Here is a 21,695-nt window from a genome sequence, read left to right as displayed (position 1 = left end):
AATTGTGCTCCTAGAGTTTACCTCTAGGCCGTATAGTCATGGTTTCCTCTAGTTTATTGGCTTTGGCGAGCTAGGGTAGATTTCCAGGGGTGTCTTGGTTTCAATCTTGGTTGACTCTGAGCTGTGGAATTGGTCTTGGATGTGTATCTTCTTATTCTAGTTTGTTGGTCCGATTACCAAAATTGGACTTGTCCGATTCTGGATGGTCCGACTCTCAAAGGTGTTCTGATCGGATAGCTTAGTCTGATTCCTACTAGGTCCAATTGAGTGGTAGTCTCACTAAACAAATGAGGTGTCCAATTGGGGAGATCATCCGGTTGGATGGGTGGGTTTCCAATCGGGCTATTGGTTTGATCGGACCAAGGGGTTTGTTTGACTATCAAAGTGTGTCTGACTGGATGACCTAGTGGTCCAGCTCCTAGAGTCGGATGGTCCAATTCTTCCAGTTGGAACTCGAAGATCCGACTGCCCGACTCTGGTAATCGAACTAGACACATTGGTCCGACTGCGAAGTGGCAGGGTGCAACATGACAATTCTGATTGGTTTCTTCAAGCACATCTCACAGCCTCTTGCAAGACTTTCCAGATAGCAATAATGACATACAAGGAGAGTTTTGCATACCTGGATCAGAGGAATAGCTCCAAAATCTAGTGCCCTAATCTCTTTTGCTCAATAGGTCTCTCTCTCTCTCTCTCTCTCAACTAAAAAATGAGGTCTCCCTTGCCACTCCCGGCCTCTTATTGCCATGCCTAGGTTTGCATTTGCCTTAATCTTGCTCCTCTTACTAGCATTTAATCCAAGGTTTCAAATTTTTTCCCTTATTTTTTCTATTTCAGCCTATTATATAGCAACAAAAAACCCTACTATGTGCTCACACTATTTTGATCCTATCCTACCTAAATGCAAACAAAAATCACAAAGAAAACACCTAAACTACTCCAGCCTGCTTTTCCAAATCCAGAAAACCAAAAACCTACTTGCTAAGGAGATCAAATACCTCTTCAAACTTTCTCACTTCCTACCTATCTATATCAAGCTCTAGTTCGGGGATGAAACCCTTACTTCGAAGCTCGATTTGAAGCATACAAGCACTCAAGCTTGAATCCGTTAGTCCCAGCAATGCAACCAAAATGTAGTGGCGCTCAAGCTCAACCGCCAAGACCCATGGACCACTTATTGCTCAAGAGTTTCAAGCAAGCACTAATGGCTACCTCTCACATAGCCAACACGCTATCCCTCTCTACAAGTGTAGTGAGCTTACCTTGATGCCCGATTGAGTTGCTTACTCTCTCGAGCACTCTAATAGCTCCACAATTTGTGATGTGAGCTAAAGCATCCTCATGCCTCTTTTTCTAAGCCCCATCCTCCATAGCCACGTGCAAGATGAGAGAAGAGAAAAGGGGAAGAAGAGAGAGGACGATGGAGAGCTTCACCTCCAAGTTCACTTACTCTCACAAGCTCACTCCCTCACTCCCTCGCACTCCCTCCCTCAAGCACTCACAAGCAAGCAAGAGAGGAGAAGAAGAGAAGAAGAAGATGAATCCATTTTGCCACACACCAAAGAATGGGCTCTCATTCACTTTTTGAACTTTATATACAAGGCCAAAAATCCCTTTTGGGCGGTCATCCCCTTATCCCCTTTTTTACACGGCCGACCATGGCCTAGGTCCTTTTTCCCATTATCCTCCTATCTTCTTAGCTTCCTTCCAATTTCCCATCTACCTTAACAATTTTCATAGGTGAGAACCCGGTGCTCTTAAAATAAATCACGGTGCACCTTGCGCTCTTTTACAAAAGTATTGACTTGCGCTTTTTCTTGTGTGCCTTTCTCCTTGATTTTAGGATTTTTCTATACTTCTTGTGTCCTCCTTCCATTCCAAAATTGCCTTGGCATTGCCTTCTGCTTTTGATTTTCTAGATTTCCCACCTTGTTTGTCTGAGGGTTAACACCTATCTTAAGCTATAGCCAATTTACTAAACATGTCTCTAGGACAACATTATAATGACAAGTCACAAGGGTAAGAATACATCCCACGCTGAGTATACTAAACAAATTAGAGATTCCATGCTAGAAAATGCACCCAGAGAAAGCTTGAAGAGCCTCAATTGCAAGGGGAAATTAGCATTCTCAACCATCTCATGTGTAAACATGAGAATATGCATGCTTATAGACATGCATTGCTACTTTCAAGGGTTGAGAAAATCATATTGTCTAGCCATCAATTGAAGTCTTCCATTGATAAATTAGTGGATTCAACAACCCAAATAAAGTCTTCATTGATAAGTTAGTGGAGTTCAATATGCAAATTATGACCCCAATTCACCCAATGGATACAAATGCAAATGGGTAACAAGGATGCAAAAGAAAAAGCTAAGTCAAACAGTAAATCTTTAGTCCCACTTCAACCACCTAATCCTAATTCTCAAAGTCAATGTATTATTGGATGCTAGGGTATACCCAATAGTTAATATGAAGTAGGAGAGACTTCACAAATGAATGATGACTGTTTGGGCAACATTAATGGTGGAAATATATAAGGTCAAGTACCAAGGGGTCCTTCGCCTTCAAGAAGGTTCCAAAAACAAATTCTCAATCACCTTATGAAAGAGAATCATCAAAATTTGGAAGTCCAATACTTACCAATCATGATCGACTTATTTTGGGATAGTAACCTTTCCATGAATGGGAATTAAAGGATAGAATACTTTTGGCAAAGTATAATGGACAATCATCTTCACTATCTATCGACCTAGAGGAATAGATTTCAAAGTTGGAGTCATATTTTGATATATTCCCTAATAATGATGACATGGAAATTCCCTTTGCTTCATTACACTTGGAAGGGTTCACACACACTTGGTTGTAGTACATTAAGAGAACATAATAGGGGAGAATTGGAATGCATTTAAGATACTCGTGGCTAAAGTTTGTTTCTCCTCTTGAAAAGGAAAAGTTGATAAGAAGGTGGTATCAACTAGAGCAAAGAGGCCTTAGTGTACGGGAATCACAAACCAATTACTCAACCTCACTATGTATATGGAGGCTATAATTGATAGAGCCAAGCTCCATAAGTATATGTATGGCTTCAAAATTTCATTGTTGGTTGATGTTATGGCTCAAAACCCCACTATCCTTTTTAAAGCTATTGAGCTTATAGAAAGGTATGGAAGGAAGTATAGAAGAGAGTCTACATTTCATTCCACTTATGGATAGCCAAGGACAATTTTAAAGTAGGATAGATTGACAATGCTTATGTCAAAACAATAATACATCTAGTGGGGGCTATAGAGTGCCAATTTATCCATCATTTAATATTTCAAGATCTCAAAGCGATATTAGGATAGCAAATAGTCCAAGAATGGATAATAAATAAGGGGACAACAAGCCTAAAAGTACTTCAACATTCAACATTTAGCACTCCAAAATCCATTCCCATGGACTTATCCAAGGAAAGAAAAGAAAGGGGGTTTTGTTTTAAATGTGGTGAGAAGTATACAACTATGTTGAAGGAGAGGAGTCGAGATAGACAAAGGGTTGGAGCTTCTAAGTGAGAGTAGTGTGGACTCTCATTCTCATTATTCATGCATTCTATGTAATACCCTCTAAAGTCTAAGTCACACCATACAAAAGATAAGATAGGTCACAACTGACCAAGCACACACGGACTCATTATTATGGCACACATTTTGATGACAGCTAGATATAGTGTACACTAGATCAATCATAAGTACTAAGCTTGAATCAGCATTTTCCCTCAAGCTCAAGTCAACCTTCTGTACTCCAATTAGCTTCTTGAGGTGAACAAACTTATCTCTACCTAGTGATTTGGTAAAGGTGTCAACTACTTGGTCTTCAATCTTCACATGAAGCAAATCTATTTGTCCTCCAAGTACCATTTCACTAATGAAGTCATAATGAACTTCTATGTGCTTAGATCTAGCATGGTAAACTGGGTTGCTAGACAATAGCACACTACTCATGTTTGTCACAATGTAATATGACCTTCCCGTCCAATTATATATCCATGTCATGTAGCAGTTTCAAGAGCCAAACTACTTCATATGTAGCTAAGGATGCACCTCTATATTCTGCCTCTATGCTAGAGAGAGCAGTTGTTAGTTGCTTTTAACTGCTCTAGCTGATCATACTACTACTAAGATTAAAAGCATAACCATTAGTTGATCTTCTATCATTTACACAGCTAGCCCAATCAACATATGTATAACTTGTTAACTCAAGTCACTTTTCAAACTCATAAAACATGCCATAATCAGTAGTACCCTTCACATACCATATAATCCTCTTGACTGCATCTAGGTGAGGCTTACGTGGATTCTGCATAAATTGTCTAGTCAGCCCCAGTGTAAGTAACTGAGGTCAAGATGAGTAATAATGAGATAGATCATGTTGCCTACCATCTTCCTATACATGATGACATTCTCTATCTCACTGCAAACATCAACAGCAAGTTTAACAATTTGATCTAGTAGTGTTTCCATGGGCTTGGAGCCCCAAGAGAGACACCAAGGAAAAGGGGTTTCTACTGCAAGAAAATCTATCTTATAACATCAACAAGATTTTGTTTCATTCTTTAGAGAAACACAACAAGGAAAAGAACACCACTAGCAAGAAATCTTCATGCAGCATCATAGAAACAATCTCCCACGGCTTTATCTTCAACAAAATTGATCATTTTTTTCATATTCTTCATATTTTTCATCAATCAACAAAGAGAACACAAGAGAAACACCACTTTGAATGGAAAAATATCACATAGTATTCATATTCATTGTCTTCTTAGTTTTCTCTCACAATCTTTCATAGATAGATACATTGTTTTGCATAGAATTAGCTATCTCTAACTCTCTCTTTCTCTCTCAATCAATAGTACATCATCTCCTCACTTTCACTCATAATAATCCTTCTGTGGTTGTGGATGCCCCTTCCAAAAGGTGTCTCTGATATGAAAGGTCACCAAAGCCACTACAATGACTCTTCATAGCTCATCATTGTCACTTCACTCAAGTCTTCTCTTGAGTCTTCAGTAGATGCTTCTTCCACTTCCTTTAACTCTTTTGAAGCTACATTCACCTCTTTCCAAGGCTAGAAAACTTCCCCAAAGTCACACATACATTCAACAGAACACTTACAGAAGATCTACAAATTTACAGAAGCTCACAGAAGATTTCACAAAAAGTTTCATAGAAGGTCAACAGACAGCATCAGAACCACATAACTCATACTAAAACCATTCCAAAATATCAAAAAAACCATTAAATAAGCTTGGAAAAGACCTCAACTTCTATCAATCATCAATCCATGCTTCATACAAAAGAGAAACAAAACAAAACAGAACCTCAACAGAACCTATCAAAATATCAGAGAGCCTCATATTTCTACTGAGGATCATCATGAGCTTCCAAAACATAATCAATATCATCCAAAACACTTTCAAACACTTCCAAAACAACAAGTCATCACTCAAAATCCATCAAAAATCAACCATTCGACCTTCAAAAACAACAAAAATCAACAAAAAAAAATCTGGTCAATTCAGCATTCAACATATCCCCACTCTTAATAAGGGAAGCATCCTGGCAACCTAAGAAAAAGGAAATACAAGTTCATTCAAGAGCTTAAATTGTTGATCTTCAATATCAATCTTCATGAAAATTCCATCCAACCATGACCCCAACTTATAACCTGTATCTCTGATAAATAATACAACGAAAGGAAAGTACCTTTATCCGTAAACACTTCTTAAAATCAACAAAAAAAAACAAACTGGTAAAGGATATAAGAAGTTTCTTATGTCCATCCATCCATCAATTAGCTTCACGATTAGATCCATCTTCATCTTCAACTCCACTTGAGAGAAAAATAATGCATACATTAACACTTGATACAAAACCAGGTAGTCTGAATGGCATACACTCCCAAAAATGGAGAGCACAAAAAAAGTTTTTCATTAAGAAAAAAGATGATACAATCATGAAAACTCTATTTTGTTAAGTAGGATGAAGATGTTTCTTCTTAAATTGCATACTCAATTTAAGAAGTTCCAAGGCTTTGTTCTCATCTACAAAGTACTGAGGTACATTTTGGAGGAACTGGAGACAACACATCCTTTCTAGTAAGAGGATAAACTTGCTGGGGAAGGCTTGTGCAAAGTAATACAGTAAATCCATTTGAGTAGCAGCTACATCCACATTTGGATCTATGATCGATTGGGGGATACTCTTTTGAGTATTCAAATGAGATTGATGATGCATGAAGGCAAGATACCAGCAAAAATGAGCTACAAGGTGAACACTGGTATCCTCAAAAGTAACATGTACTCTAGCAAAATGAAGATAAGAATTCAAACATGCCACAGACATATCCCAAGACCCTGAAATAAAAGGCCAAGTCCTGTCATAGAATCATACAGCATCCATTTTTATTGCGACGAAGAATGTCATAATCATAGCCAGGTGTATCCAGCATTGTCTGGGGAGGAAGGTTAATATAATCAGATGGAGAAGACAATGGAATAAGAGGAGAAGATTGTAAGGAAGGATAAGATAAATCATAGAATGAGGGTAAATGAAGTGATAAGGAAGGTGGAAAATATGGAGAATGCATCAAAAAGGTTTGAAGGGAATTTGCCGACTCCTTAAGAGGGCTAAAAATTGGTCATACACTTTATAAAGTCTAATTAGGATATTTAATGAGATGATTAGGAGAGCTGCTATGCAACCTCTTTTTGCAAGATCCTCCAGGTATTGGACATAAGTTTTCAGTTGTGACATCGAAAGAGATGAAGATTGGGACTAAAGATTTTCCGCTTCCTGAAGAGGTAAGATTTTTTGAAGAGATGTTATGCAGACATGAAAAAGTTTTTTATTTCTTTCCACATGAGATTGGATGCGTTGATGCTAGGGTTGTGATGCCTATGGTTATTTTTACCATTCCGCATGTCCCTTGGAATCTACGGCCTAATGTGCCGAGGGCTCACTTGCCCAAATTTGTAGAGCTTTTGAATGAGTGGATAAGAATGGGGATTCTAGAGCCATCTTTAGTTCCATATTCTAACAGATGGTTCACAGTTCCTAAGAAGAATGGGATACTCAGATTCATACAAGACCTACAACCAGTAAATAAGGCCACTATTCAAAATGTTGGTGCTAGACCTATTGTGGATGATTCTACTAAATCTTTTGCTGGACGTGCTATCTATTCTCTTGGAGATCTTTATTCTGGATATGATCAGTTTCAGCTTGCCCTTGAGAGTAGGGATTTTACTACGATGAAGACACCTTTAGGCCTTGTCCGAATGTGTATGCTTCCACAAGGAGCTACTAATTTGGTTGCCCATCTAATGAATGGAATAAGCAAGGTTCTACGAGATTTTATTCCTGAGCTTACTATGCCTTTCATTGATGACTTACCTATCAAGGGTTGCTTAGAAGAAGGAAAATATGATTCTTTAGACGTCCATGGATGCAGATTCTTTGTGGCTTCACATATTAGAGATGTTGAGAAGATTCTTTGCAAACTAGAGGAAGTGAATCTGACCTTGTCAGGGTTGAAGTCAATTTTTGGTGCCAGAAAAGTTTTGATTGTTGGTCATATGTGTGGATATTATGGTAGGAAGCCTTCTCCTGCAAAGGTTGATGCCATAAAGAAGATTGCGAAGACTTGCTCTTCACTTCGGAGGTTTGCAGGTTTCTTGGAGCTTGTGTGTTTTATCTTATTTGGAAATCCATTTTTAATGTGAAAATTATTTTGTTTTAAAATATATATTTTTGAATTTTTAAATATACTAAATAGTCTCTAAAAATTATGAAAAAAACTTAATAACTTTCTAGAATCATTGTCTTCATGGAAAAAATATCATTGCCTATAAGTTTGCAATAAAAAGTTTTATAAAAATTTATTTGTGTCATTCTTAGGTCATTTTTAAGCAAATTATATCCCATGCTTGGAGGATGAGGAAGACTGGATGCATGTCCTTGCTAGGATCAACTTGCCATTCTCAGATCATGAGGCATACGAGTAAGCCATCAAGACAGTTGGCAAGTCAAAAGACACACCCTCCATACCAGTCTGCATAATGGCAGGAGCCCTTCGTGGGCGACCTAAACCTATCACATTTCAAGTGCCAAATAACAAGAGGGAACTCCAAGAGATTCTGGAGTATTTGACTGGCAAGCTAGCTGGCAATCTAGCAGCAAACTTCAAGCCACTCCAAGATCTGTTAGACGAACCAAGGTGGCAATGGACCAGGGTGCATGACTTAAACCTCATGTACAATTGGGCCCTAGTCCCTGATTAGAGACAAGCGATATACCCAAACCTAGGAGACGATGAGAAGGTAAAAGAGGAATGATATCAGGTTCAGAAAAAAGAAGAGAAACATATAAAGGAAAACGATAAGATATGAGGGAATAAGACAAAAGATCTGCAGAATGAAATTGATAGAAAGAATAAAGAAAATGAAAATCCTGGAAAAAGGAATCAATAAATAATGGATGATCAACAAGATAGCTCAAGAACTAAGACTGTAAAGGTTGGATATCAGATTTGTGGAATACACTATTGAGACAACGAGGTTCTCAAGTGGCAATCTCCAAAGGTGGATACTAAGCATGTCCTTTACACCAAGATATCTACTTATGATAAGTCTTCAAACTCTGTGCTAGCAAAAGCTCCACTGAGTGCACATACATAACAACTTGCAAGATCACATCCCCACATAAACATTTAGATATTTCTCATCAGGGATCTGCAAAAATGGCCTATAAGATACATAAAATATAATAACTGAACTTCATGGAAAACCAACTCATCCACTAATCGATCAAAAATAGCTCTCAAGAAATCTACAAACCAAATATTTGACCATCCATCCTCTGGAGGCTCCAAATCCACATTGCTTAAGGATATGTATAAGGAAAATCTATGATGATGATATTTAACCCAAAAGGAAGGAGGCGGTGACACCAAGTCAGTATAGCAAATAAAATCTTCCTACACACAAGCCATGCATTGTTGGAGGCATTCTACTTTAGTAGAAAACCCATCACACAGCTTAGCTTTATGCTACAATTGGTCAAGCTCCTCCCTAGAAGATATGACTGAAGAAACTACAGGGGCTAGAGGAGGAATAGAAAGAGTGGCAACTTTCTGATTAAGCTCCTCAATAAGCTTCTTTTGGGCCTCAATAGTTTTTTGGAAATGTTGCAGTTGACCTTCACAAATTCCCAATTTACGAGCTATCTCTAACATCTCCTCAAGAGCTGCATTTTTGTCAATTGTTAAGGACAAATTCTCAGCTTTTAATGTAGCTACTTTAGCTTCCAGCTCCTGAATTTTGACTTTTTGGTTATCCATCAAAATAGTCACCTTAGTCATCTACTTATCAATGTCACTCAGGGTAGCTTTTGCTAATGCCAAATCCTTCAAGGCTTTACTCAACTAGCTGGTCAATGAATCCACTTTGTCTTGCAAGGAAGTATACACTCCTATGTAAATAAACTGAAGATAGGATGTAAGGGAGGTCTCCAATGTAGACTAGACACCAGAAACTATCTGAGAGAGCAACGGTCCAGCTATCAATGTATGTAGGGAAGTAGGAATCTGTTGATCTAGTTGTCCATCTCTCTGAGCTGCAAATATGTTAGGACATGAGAGGAACGCATGAAGGGAACTACTAGAAACATGCGGAGTAGTATCCTTGACCAGAGGATTTGTAGCTGATACTACAAAAACCCTTTAGTACGTCAGCACTTAATTCGAGAAAATCTTGGAGGGGGCTCATCCTCTGAATTTGAGTTTTTCTGTAATGGGGGAAGGGATGGAACACGAGGTGGTGGCTACTTCGAAAGAGGAGTAGGATTAGCCATTGGCACACCACCAGGAGGAGGAGCAAGAGTGATAATCTTCTGAAGGAAAGCACCATAAGACACATTATTTCCCTGACCTTTTCTAACTATTTGGAAATGTTGATCCATCTTGGTTAACATGAAGGTTGACCATTTAAATTTAGCCCCTTCCAAGATCTGAACAGAAGCAGTGAAAAGATCCTTGGAGAGACATTTAAATGCAGGCTTGCCGTCTTACGTGAAACTGGCAAAGTTGCTTCCATATCGGGGAGGCGATATGAGCAACAGAAACCCCTGAACTAGTAATAACCTTGCTGGACACCAAAGGGGTGGACATCTCCTTCTGAAGAAGGGAAAGGATCTCTTCAACTGTCATTAATTGGTTTCCACTAGGGACAAAAGAAGTTGAAAGAGGCAAACACAATGCATCATTGATGTTGGTTGTGGATAAGCAAAAGCGTCGGTTATAAACCAAGTCAGACTGGTTCTTGTATGATGATAGAAAGGAGTAGCAGAGCTTGTTATCCACCACTGGCAGAAACTTCAGGGCCACAAAATGACAAAGACCAGCACGACGAATACAATCCACCTCCAAAAGGAGGGAATAATCATGTACTGGTAATGGCACATGTTGAATCACAAGTGGGGGAGTAGAGGAAGACGATGCCATTCAGACTACACAAGATGTATACACACACACAACCAAGAAAAAATAGGAAAATTTCCTACAAAGAATAAACAAAGCCACAGCTAAGAAGGATATCACAAAAAAGTCGCAATAGAGAAAAAAACAGGACTAGACCAAACTTCCCCAAACAAACCACAGCCTACATAAAAAATTTGACATGACCTACATACATGTGCAATCGAAAGCTTTGTGATATGCATGACAATCAAGCACCCCAATCCCCATAATCAAGCACACAAAAATAAATATATAAGTTCCAACATACCATAGCCCAGACACTAACTCGACCAAAAACAAAATGACTAACTCAGACCATCATGGAAAAATACAATTGACCTCTGGACTAAGGAATCCCAATCCCCGTAATCATTGAGCGTACACCTAAAGGGCGGTGAAGTGAGCAAGTGATCACTATCGCATTCATTTTAATCAATGAAAAATTGGTTTGCAAGTCATTTTTAATTAAACCCTTAATGCATGGTAGATTGAATTTGTAACCCAACCCCACTCTGACAAAATAACTAACTAATTGGATTGGGGGTCTCTAAAAATGTAGTTCATTATTATTATTATATGATGTTTGGCGCAAAGCACATGCATCCGTGACTTCGAGGGGTTTATTTTAATTACAATTTAAATGTGTATGTGCACTAGTGCGTGTGCACATGCACTATGAATGGATTTTGATTTGCAAATTACGTGGATTATGGTGCAATAGTGCACGTGCAATGGTGGGGTTCCTTTTATAATTAACAATAGAGCTCATTTTAATTACAATTTATGATGTGCAGTGTGTTCATTTGGTGGTGGGTGCAATGGTCGGTAAATTTTAAATTACAATTAATGGTGTATTATGGTGTACATGGCAGAGGGAAGAAGGAAAGGAACCTAGCGGTGGGTGGATAGCAAGGTCTGAAATGTACTCCGCGTCCAAAGAATCCGCACAAAAGAGAAAAAAAATCCACATGTGGTAATAATAAGGTGACTAGCTGCCTCCTGTCAAATACAAACCAAAAGACGAATACCATGATGCACCAAAGAAAAAGATGGGGAACTTGTGCAATGTGGATGATCATATCATTAGGGAAGGGGAATTGGAAAATTTTTATGGGTCTGTTTTAAGATTTATCGGTCATTTATTAGGATTTTGGGTGGGGTGTTCCGTTTAACATTAAAGCTGTGTGTTTGGTTTTGTTTTAGTTTGGTATGTATGTTTTGTTTTTTTTTTAAATTGTGGAGATGGGTGGTGGAAGGGTCAAAAATATAGATAAGATTGGTTTTTAGGTTGTGTGTTTGTGATTATTGTTTGTTTGTTTGTTGTTTGTTCTTTTTTTTCTCTCTTTTAAAGAAAAGATAAATGAGGGTTCCAAAATGTAAATGGGTTTGTGAGCTTTATTTTTGGTTTGTTTAGTGTAGTATTGGTTGGTTTAATGATGTTGGGTGTGTGTGGTTTTTTTTTTTTGGGTTTTTTTGTTGTTTTTTTGTGGTGTTTTGTTGGTTTGTTTTGTTTTTCTTTAAATGAGTTTATATAGGTAATGTAAGCTCATGAAATATTGAAAAACATATGGAAGAGTGTGTGATTTTTTTTCAAGTTTTTTTGGGAAAAAAATAACATTTTTATTGATTTTTAAAATATTTTTTTAAATTTTTATGAATTGTAAAAGGATTTTGAAAATTTTAATAATATTTTCTGTCATTTATTCATGTGCGTTCAACAAAGAAAAATGATTCCAAAAATCAACAATTGATCAAGAAAATTTCGGTTATTTTTTGTGATTTTTTATTTTTTTAAATAGATTTTTTATGCTTTTTTAAATTATTTTATGGTTTTTGGTGTTTCTAATGGATTTTTTAAATGGGTTCCGGTTTGAAAATTACATTGAACAGCTGCTAGCACATATGAACTACGCAGGAACGGCTACGATGTGTGAATGGCTGCTAATATCTGCACCACTGCATGAACAAGGGGACACACGTGTTTGCACGTGTGAACAGCTGCTAAACAGCTCATGAGCAAGTCACGGCATGATCTAGGAGACACAAATTGCACAGGAATGGCAGCTACAAACGCGTCGGAAACACTAGTGAGAGGCTCACACATGAACAACCGCAAGAAGACATGTGGCAGAGGGCGGGTGTGCAGGGGGGCTAAGGGGGAGGAGGGTAGGGTGAGGGGTGAAGGGAGAGTGGTGGGGAATAGTGGGGAATGCTGCAGGATTGGAGGGTGGGAAGGGGGGCTTAGAAAGGGGTGGGAGGGAAAGGGGTGAAGGGGGGTGTAGGAAGGGGTGGGGGGAAAGGGGCTAGCGGGTGGGGTGTGGGGTGGGGCATCGGTGCGGCGATGGCAAGGGACTGGCGGGGCGGCGGGCATATACCAAAGGGCAGCGAGGGCCACAGTGGAAGGCGACGATGGTTGTGGTGACCCATGGTGTGGGATAGCTCCGTCTAGCGAGTGGTGGCGCCAACATGGAGGAGGGGCAGCAGCAATGTGGCAGAGGGGGTGGCACTAGGCAGTCAGCGGGCACAGAGGCAGGCGCTGCGCGAGGAGGGAGAGAAGAGAAAGCGAAGGCGGAAGGGGAGGGGGAGGAAGAAAGGAGAAGAAGGGGGGGGGGGAGGAGGGAGGCGAAGAGAAGGAGGAGAAGAGGAGGAATAGAGGTAGGGAGGAGGAGGAGGAGGAAGAAGAAGCAACAGGAATAGGGAAAAAGAAAGAGAGAGAGAGAGAGAGCGAGAGAGAGAGAGGGGGGGAAGGAGCAAAGAAGGTTGTGTCGGGGAGAGAAAGAGAGAAAGAAAGAAAGAAAGAAAGAAGGAAGAGAGAGGAGGAGGGAAGGAGGGGAGAGAATGGAACCGTCAAGGAGGGGGAGGGTTTTTTTGCATTTAAAAAAATTAAAAAACAATTCTTATTGAATTTTTTTTGTTAAGAAAAAGAAAAATCAAAGGTAGTCTTCCCCTCATCCCGTGCACTAGCGTGGGGCGGGGGTAAAAAAAAATTTCAATGCCAGAACCCGTAGACGATCGGGACACCATCATGGGGGTGCAACAGATGCTTCAAAAGACGTGTAAATTGAAAAACATGGATGTTCACACGCAACGCGAGAGGCATATACACACGTAAAAACACGAAAAAAATTTAATAAAACCAAAACCATGCATTGAAATGAAATGCTGTAAAAATAGAAAATGTGTGGAAAGGCAAGGGGAAGATGGTGGAAAAATGCAACAGGGGGTCCGGGGAGAATGCAAGGCATTCACATGGAAAAAATGCAAAAATCCAGGTTGAAAATGCATACGGGAATTAATATTGGAGAATCCATTTATTGAAACGAAGTGTGAGAAGAATGAGAAATATGATAAAGAACATGCCCAATAATCCTATCACATCAAAATACAATTCCGATCAAGATAAGATGTGTTCACATAGGAAAAACCCAACAATCATATCCGAAAAAGGATTCGAAAATTAATAGATAATGATCCATCCACCGGAATAGAGGCCAGTCAAAAGGAGAAATGTCAGCACACAAATGATCTTCAAGACTGGCACATTAGAACTCGGTTTCGATGGGATTAGGAGGTAATCACATGGAAATAATAATAAAACGAAGCTCGAAAACACTTATAAAAATTAATAATGAAAAATTCGTAGGTCAGAACAAGGCAATGGAAAAAGGAGAAATGGGCAGCAAGGGGGGTTGGTCGAGGCTAGTCACTCAGAATTGAATTTTGAGGAGAATAGGGCAAGTTCACATGGAAAAAGGACAAAAATAAGCACGAAAACTCGCAAAATTTAATAACGAAAAAACCATACGTCAAAAGGACAGGGTGTAAAAAGGAAAAATGTCATATGGAAGGTGTAGGACAACATTGCTACATCAGATCAGTGTTCTGAAACAACAAAGGATAGTTCACATGGAAAATCATTCAATGTACAAGAATTGCTTTAAAAATTAATAACTTTCAATCCGTTGCTCAAAATAGGGGGTGAGAAAAATGAAAAATGTACAATTTAAAGGGATACACATGGATGCAAGGTTGGATTTGGGTTTTTGTAAACTTAGGATGTGTGCACATGGAAAAATAACCAAAAGATCCTGTAAAGAAAAATAACAATAGAAATGGCTTGGTAGATAAGGGAGACAAGGGTTGGTGGGTGGGCAAGGGACCCATTAAGGTAAAGTGAAGACATGGGATATACACAGATTCTGTGAATGACATATGCAAGATGTATGCTTGGCAAATGTGCAAGGACGTGTCCCCACTCTTAAAACCTTATTGTGTAGGGTGAAATGACTCCGCATGAACACAAGACGTGTCCTCGGATTGTACGTTAACGTCCCCACACTTAAAAACATGACCATCACTGTCAAACAAAAGGTGTAGGGTTAGAAAAACTTGACCCAGTTTTCCAAGCATTGCGATTGATTATTGATATTGCATCTTGTGTCACAATCGACTGCAGGAGGTACCAAGATGTCTTCATAGCATACGTCTAGCGTGGCAGGGGCCACCCAGTAGCACCCAAGGAGGCAGCTTTGCTGACGAAGGCACAAGAATTCGGGTCATCACGAAAGATATTGCACTGGCGCATAGTGGGGAGGAAAGAACAGTCACTCCTCCCTCACTCGATGAATCTCGTAGAAAACCCCATAACGTACACCCGGTTTAGAAATTGACAATGAAAATGGGATAGAAGGAGTATGCCACGGTGCACAGTTGATGGTGCATAAGTGTGTCCAACCCCGACTGGCATAGATGCAAGCAGGAAGGCCCATGAGTCTTATGGTGCAGTGTACAGAATAGGGTGGCGTGTCCTATGATGACTGTAGAGACCCATCCCATGGGTGTGTAAGAAAGGAAAATATACCTTGTGTCAAGTGTTGTAACATCCCTCAATCTCACCTCTCGATGATTGTTTTGAGGACACACCAGTCACACTCGACCCCCCTCTGACTGACACTCTATTTGAGAATATAGAAGGGCAACCTGATCCTTACACCCATTATTGTTATCCTCACAATCGCTTGTGCAAAGGTTGTATGCCTTGTGTGCATTTGATGGTGCATTAGTGTATCCCACCTTGTGCTGGCATACAGTGCAAAAAGAAAGGCTAGGGAGCCTTATAGTGCAGTGCACAAGGACATATCATGTGTTGTACATTTAGAGGTCAGCCCGTGCGTGCAACCCTCTATTCCACATAGCTCACCTCTCATTTGAATTGAAGGGAAAGGACTGGTCACTCACCCCACCCTCTGTCTCACGCTCTGTTGATAATACAAAGGGCAACCCATACTCACAGCCCATCCTGTTAGGATGAAAGCTCGCATCACTCAATTGTTTGTCGATGAAGATCAGCTTTGCCTGGTTAATGGTATCAACATGGATTGGTTGATGAAGAAGCCTACCCAGGGAGATAGCCAATAAGTTTGATGCTCAAATTACGTATTGGGAACTTGGTCTGTTGTAGGAATCAGGAGCACTAGAGAGGTTATAAAATTTAACACACCAAGGGAGGTGGCTTGAAAACATCGTATGCAAGATTTCGGCTAGAGATTCAGTGATCCTAGACTGTGGGGTGTTACCATCTTTTTCCACTACCAGCTTTCCATCCAAGGGGTGTGTGCATGTGGTCTTGGAACGAGGCCTGTTATGACAAGGAATTGCTTCCTTTTCTCCCATAATAGTTTTATTTTATTTTATTGTTTTTTTTTCTTTTACCCTACTCTCGAGGGTGTTTCCATCTTTTCCTGAAGAATAGGTCGGCATGATAGGGACCAAAGTCCTTTTCTCTCATGATTGATATATTTTTATTTTATATTTTTTTCTTTTTCTTATTGTCTTTGAAGCATTGAATGGCATGGATGCCATAGATCAGAACCATCCTCGCCACCTTTATTGCATCAAACCAAAAGGAAGCCAAGGGGAGGGAGAACGCAGTTGTGAGGGCTATCAAGATGGAGCCATATCATTAGAATCAGCAAGAGGGTTATCAGGAGCCAGCTCAACCATTGTGCAAATAATAATGAAGCTATTGACGATGATTGTCAAGATCCCCAAGGAGGGTAATACTTCTTGAGATGATAGCCATTAATAAGGGATCATCCAAAGCAACAATTGTCTAGACTTGGACTAAGCCATTCGGATTGACGACAAGTACCTTATAAGGGCCCATCTAGTGTTATTGAAGCTTGTTAGGAAACTTGCCAAATCCCGAATCATAGGCTAGGACAAGATCACCTTCCTTGAACTCCTTGTGCTTGATGAAGCTGTCATGATAGGCCTTTCGTCAGGCTTGCATGGCTTCCATGCACTGTAGGGCCATCCTACAAGTCTCGTTTAGACATTCCAAGTGTAGGAGATGGCATTACAGGGACTCGTCATCTCCCAAGCGCTCCTTGATAGCCACTCATAGGGATGGAAACTCCAATTCAAGAGGAAAAATGCCTTCTGTACCATACACTAGTTGGAAGGATATGTGTTCTGTAGCTGCCTTATGGGAGGTTCTATACACCCAGAGAGCCTCTCTAAGTCGATCATCCCAAAGCAATGTGGGCAATCGTCCTTGTCAAGATCGAGCAAAGGATGCGATTCCATCCTACGAGTATCGTCTAGACATTCCAAGTGCAGGAGACGGCGTTGCAAGGACTCGGCATCTCCCTAGCACTCCTTAATAGCCACTCGTAGGGAGAAAAACTCCAGTTCAAGAGGAAAAATGGCTTCTGTACCATACATCAACTCGAAGGGTGTATGTCTTGTAGTTTCCTTATGGGAGGTTTTGACGCCCAAAGGGCCTCTGTAAGTCAATCATCCCAATCATGGCAATGTGCGGCAATCATCCTTGTCAGGATCCAGTAGAGGATGCAATTGGTGACTTCAACTTGGCCGTTGGCTCTAGGGTAACAGGGGGTGGACTTGCGATGACAGATCTTATATAGCTCTATGAGTTCTTCCATGACCTTATTAATGAAATGAGTACCTCTATCACTTAATAGCTCTAGGGGATTGCCAAAACGGGTGATGATTTTCTCATATAGGAACAAGGCCATGCTATTTCCATCATCTTGCTTCAGAGCTTCAGCTTCACACCACTTGGTGACATAATCTGTACATACCATGATGTATCTATTCTGCTTCCATCTAGAGGGGGGTTTGATTGGACCTACGAAGTCAATGCCCCACTTCTTGAATGGCTTCAAGGGAAGGATAGGTTGGAGTGGCATGGCACTGGTCTTGGTGGCTTTTCCCATCCATTGACATGCATCACATTGCTTACAGTAGTCATAGGCATCCTTATGGAGGGTCGGCCACCAGTATCCTACTAATAGAGCCTTTATGATTGTTGCTTCTCCTGCAAAGTGGCCTCCACATGGCTCGTCATGGCAAGCCTTCATAACAATCCCAATCTCGTCTCCTGCAACACATCTTTTGAGCGCTTCATCTTTGCCTTTCTTGTACAGTGTGCCGCCTAGGGGGGCTAATTCTAATAGAAGCTTCTTCCTTTCCAGACTAGAGATACCAGGAGGATACTGTTGGATTGCCAGTAGGTTGGCGATGTTTGTATACCAAGGGGTGACAATTTTGACTAAAAAGAAGGAAGCATCAGGGAGGTCTAGATCATCCTACTCCTCGTCTGCATTCTACAGGATACGCGACAGATGATCAGCCAAAACATAGGAGCGACCACATTTCGTGATTACCTCAAAGTCAAACTCCTAGAATAGAAGGAGCCATCTCATCATTGTTTCCTTCACATCTGCTTTGTTCATTAGGAAGGTCAGGGCCTCATGATCCACATAAAATTTAAAATGAGTTGACAGCAAGTAGTGGCAAAACTTCTCTAGGGCAAACACCATTACCAAACACTCCAGCTCTATCACACTATAGTTCCGCTCTCTCTTAGTGACCTTTCTGCTTTCATAATAAATGGGTTGATCCAGCTTCAAGGATCCCTTCTGGCATAGGACTACACCTAATCCTTCAACTAATGCATCAATGTGTACATGGAACTCCTTCATTCAATCAAGAGGTTGCAAGATGGTGCCTCAATTAGACACTGGTTCAGAGTGCTGAAGGCTTTGTCACATTCTTTTGTCCAAATAAACTCAGTATCTTTCCTTAGAAGCTTATGTAGGGGGACTACCTTTGTTGCAAAATGGGCTATGAACTTTTTGTAGTAGCCCACATGGCCTAGAGATCCCCTCAACTGTTTGAGGTTGGTTAGTGCTATTAAGGCTGCGATCTTCTCAATCTTTACAGGGTCTGTTGATATCCCTTGTGCAGAAACAATGTGGCCCAACAAAACTTTAGAAGAGACTCCAAATATGCATTTTTCGGGGTTGAGGAATATCCCATACACCTGGCATCGATCAAAGCATTGCTCCAAATGTCCCCAATGTTTAAGGATCAAATTGTAAATACAAAAATCATCCAGATATACCTCAATAAAGTCATGCAGATGATTTTGGAATGCTACCATTATGACTCTCTGGAAGGTAGCAGGGGCATTGCAGAGCCCAAACGGCATCACCTTGTAAGCATAGGTCTCCCATTCGTGGTTAAGGTTGTTTTGGACTGATCTTCTTCTGCTATCTGCACTTGATTGTATCCACTAAAGCCATCTAACAAGGAGTAAAGCTCATGTCTTGCAATTGTGTCTAACAGTTGGTCTGTAAAAGGGATAGGAAAGTGATCCTTCTTGGTTTTGGAATTCAATTTGCTGAAATCCACACATATGCAAAGCTTACCATTCTTCTAAGGCACGACCACGATGGGCGAAACCCATTCACTATTAGCCATTGGATAGATGAATTCGGCTTCCAAAAGCTTTAGTAGCTCGGCTTTCACTAAGGTGGAGTAATTTGGATTCATGCACCTCTTTCATTGTTGTATTGGCTTAGCATCAGGCTCCAAGTCAATGTGATGCTAACATATTGTGGGATCAATCCCTTTTAGGTCTTTATAGGACCATGCAAACACATCTAAATTCTCCTTCAATAAGTTGTACAAGATCAACAACTCCCCTTCTAGCAGGCTACTACTACCCACCTTCAAGTAGCATTCAGTGCCATGTACATCCACAAAGGTTAACTGCCTTTCACCTTCCACTTCACGGATGAAGGTCCCACAGAGTGCTTCTGGGTATAGATTCTACTCCTTCAAGTGGGTGGTGTCTTCTTCTGATGTCCCACTAGACTCAACTTCTTGTTTCAATGAGGACTTGGGTTGTTCCTTGGGATGCTGAAATGGTATCAGGGATGTCTCAGATTTGGTTTGGGTTGTTCCTTGGGATGTTGAAATGGTATCAAGGATGTCTCAGATTTGGTTTGGATATTAATTACCTCAAATCTTGAGGACTTCTCTTCTAAGGATGCATCCAGGAAGGTCACATAACAGGGACACTCGAAATTTTGTTGGGCCCTTGGGGGTGGTGCTTGTTGACAATGGGCATCATCATCATCCTTTCTTGGAAAGGGTGGATGAGGGTGGTAGGAACCACTGATAAAAGATGAATTATTTTTTCTTAATCCATTTCTTATAAAGGCTTTGCATATGAGAAGATCCATTTACCATTCCAAAGGGTACCATCATCATTCTATCCACAACAGCATAAAGTCTTCTACTTCTAAGGCTTTTGGGACTCCCTCTTCATCTATGCCTTCTTCGAATGGAATAGATTCTTCTATCTCGCTTTCATAATCTTCTTCTTTAGGCTCATTATTGTCCTCTTTAGGCTCTGACTCTACCTCTGTAGGAGCTTTGTAAGAGAACAACGCATTCTCTCCTTCGCCATCTACCTCTATCTCTAGCTCTGCTATGGCCATGTAATAGGGAGAGCAATACATCCATGCTTCTATCTCACTGTCAGTAGTGATTTCAGATGTCATTCCTAGCTTAGGTAGAAAGTATTCATCCATTGACAAGGACTTTGCATCTTTTGGGAGTTGGCTTATAGTGCTCACTATTAGGGATTGTGCCTCTGTTTTCTTGGGGAGGATCTATTTGATGGCCTCTTCTTCTCCTGATGTACCATTTGTTACTTCATTGGAGGAGTCTATTACGACTTAGAAGGATGTGGATCCATTTCCTTTTTGCAATCCATACAACTTCAATACTACTTTATTGGGTCCTTTGCCTAGGGTTAGGGTCCCTTTGAACCAATCCGTCCTAGCTCTTACTTCAAAAAGCCAAGATTTTTCCAACAACAGAGGGTATCAAGCCCCGTAGGAATTTGGTTTGACCACTAGATATGTCAGCCAATAGTCTCTTCCTGCAAGGGTTGTCTTTACATATGGGAGAATACCCAATGATTTGATTCTACTTTGGTTTGCCAATCTGATGAGCCACTGTGCAGGTTGCATTCCTTGCAATCCTAGATCCTTCATGTCACATCTGTCATTATGTTTACTGATGAGTCTCCATCAATCAATGCATTTGCAACAAAGCACCCTTCAATCCATATGCCAATCGCTAGGTTTCCAGGATCCAAGAAGGCTTTAGCCACATCTACTTCCTTTGCAAGTTCTGAGGCTCTGTTGGACTTGGTCGCCACAGAAGGAACAATTCTTAAGCCTCTCCTTCTAGTCAGTATGCTTTTGAATTTCTTTTGACATCTAGAAGACAATATCAACTATCGAATGTTAAGTTTGGTTTAAAAGTGTCTAGGTCTTTGACCAAATCATACTCTTTAATATGTCAAGAATCGTGTGGTGGGGGGACTTGCTTGAGTTGCGGTGCCAAACACACACTGTATACACAAGAGGAAGCTCACTCAAGAACACAAGAAGAGAGATGGAGGCCAAAATGTTTTCTTGCTGATTTTTTCTTCTTCTTCTACACACTATACAATGTACACAAAGTATAGATAAGATACAACACAAAGAAAAGTGGCCTACTAAGTCAACAGTGCATAACCGACTACACTAATCGACTGGCGCTATGTCTTTGCCAGTTGCAGGTAGGTGTAACAAACTAAATATAATAAGTGATAAGTTAGTGGCCATGTGAGTATCATAATGGCCACCAACATGCTAAGTGTAGACGTGTGGACCCATCTAGCCAGGCGGTCCATCATCAATGTCTGCACGTATTGATCTTGCCATCTCAACACTCCCCCTCAAGCTCAACTCTATCTCTGCAACTCCAAGTAAG

The sequence above is a fragment of the Lygodium microphyllum genome, chromosome 6 (genome assembly GCF_053477565.2).
Source record: "Lygodium microphyllum isolate KBCC chromosome 6, Lygodium_microphyllum_v1.1.10, whole genome shotgun sequence".
Taxonomy (NCBI): Eukaryota; Viridiplantae; Streptophyta; class Polypodiopsida; order Schizaeales; family Lygodiaceae; genus Lygodium; species Lygodium microphyllum.
This window is presented reverse-complemented; position numbering follows the sequence as displayed.